The 1,952-nt window shown below is 37.2% G+C and overlaps 1 pseudogene; it reads right to left on the reverse strand.

Annotated features, from left to right (window-relative positions):
• Window positions 1-241: 241 nt before the first annotated feature.
• On the reverse strand, window positions 242-570 carry LOC124096175 (RING-box protein 2-like; annotated as a pseudogene).
• Window positions 571-1,952: the final 1,382 nt, after the last annotated feature.

Consider the following 1,952-nt stretch of genomic DNA (forward strand, 5'->3'; position numbering starts at 1 on the left):
AGGTGTGACACATACCACAGAGGTAGGAAAGACCATCTTTAATAGATTATCTTCTTAATTGTAGAGAATTTTGAAAATTAAAATTGTTGAAATGCTTAACCATGTCTGTGATGAGTCCAAAGGACAACAGATCTGGTGACTCCTATCTGAAGAATCAGTTCCCTGGAGTATTTTAGCCTTTGCTGGGTTCTTGACAGCTAGATCTACTAGGGCTGCGGACAGCTACACCAAGAAAGCACTCTCACTTGCCAGTTCTTTAGACCACCCAGTCCTGTTGGCAGAGAGGGCAATGATTGTTCTGTTATACCCACAGGGACATGCAGTAGTTGTGGAAGGAATGATTACACAGAACACAACACAATCCTCTTGTTTGTTTTCAGCTTGACATCTAAGACAGGCATCCTGGTCCCTGCAGATGGCTCCTGTATCGCACTCTACATCCCAGCTCCACATGACAACTGCATTCCACTTCTTGAGCAAAAACATTTTGTCGCCTCCTGATTTGGAGCCTGCACTCCTGAAGTGCGATGACAAAATGCAGAACTCCTCACCCTCTTCCATGTCAGCCATGGTGGCAGCTTGGAGCCCACGGGAGGACATTGGGTTAAAGGAAGTGGGTGACTATGGTAGGTCTGTTGGGGCCACCAGATAGGCGATAGCCTGGGTCTTGATTTTAATGCAATCTGCCAGTCTATGTCTTTTGATTGATAAGTTTAGGCCATTTACATTCAATGTTATTATTGAGATATGATTTTTATTCCCTTTCATTTTGATTTATTTCTGGTTTTGAATGTGAATTAATTTTCCCTTTGATGGACTATTCTTCTAGAGTTTTGCTGGTTTTCACTTTTATTTTTTATTTCTTCTTTACAAAATATCTTTTTGAGTGTGTTTTGTAGTGCAGGCTTTCTAGTTGTGAATTCTTTAACTTTTGTTTATCATGGAAGGTTTTTAGTTAATCATGAATTCTAAAGCTTAATTTTTCTGGGTATAGTATTCTTGGCTGGCATCCTTTTTCTTTCAAAGCTTGGTATATATTAATTGAAGACCTCCTAGCTCTGAGGGTGTGGGTTGAGAAGTTAGCTGAGATCCAGATTGGTTTCTCTCTAATGTGGCCTGTTGTTTTTCTCTGGAAGCCCTTAAAAATTCTATCCTAATTCTGAATGTTGGGCATTTTCATAATAATGCGTCTTGGTGTGGGTCTATTGTAATTTTGTATATTTTGGGTCCTGTAAGCCTCCTATATTTTATTTTCCACATAATTTATTAGTTTTGGAAATTTTTCTGATATTATTTATATTGAAAAGTTTGTGCATTCCTTTGGTTTGTATCTCTAAGCCTTCATATATTCTGATAAATCTTAAATTTGGTCTTTTTAGGTTACCCAATATTTCTTGCAAGTTCTCTTCATGGTCTTTTAGCATTTTCTCCATGGTCAAATTTGTCTTCAAGATTATATATTTTGTATTTGTTGTCTGAAACTCTGTCTTCCAAGTGATCTGGTCTGTGGTGATGCTTTCAATGGAATTTTTAATTTGGTTTATTGATTCCTTCATTTTGAGGATTTTTACTTGATTTCATTTCAGACTCTCTTTTTACTGAAGTGTTTTTTCACTGCCTGTGTTGTTTATCTGATTTTACTTCTTATATTGTTACCTCACAGATCAGTTTAACTATGTACCTTTTAAACTCCTTTTCTGATATTTCTTCCAGTGTGGTATCAATGGATTGGAGTACCTTGGTTTATTTGGGGTGACTTGTTCCCTTGCTTTTTCATGTTGTTTGTGTGTTTACCCATCTAACAGTATGGATCTGAGGCAGTAGACTACCCTGTAGACTTATAGTATCTCTGAAGGATCTTGTGCCTCACCATTTAGGGAGAGACAAATAACAACAATAACCAATGCAAACAATATATGTAGCATTAAAACAAATAGTTCCTGCTGTGACAT

This window comes from Marmota monax, unplaced genomic scaffold (assembly GCF_021218885.2).
Source record: "Marmota monax isolate L192 unplaced genomic scaffold, Marmota_monax_Labrador192_F-V1.1 WCK01_AAM20220418_F8-fsc00004, whole genome shotgun sequence".
Lineage (NCBI taxonomy): Eukaryota > Metazoa > Chordata > Mammalia > Rodentia > Sciuridae > Marmota > Marmota monax.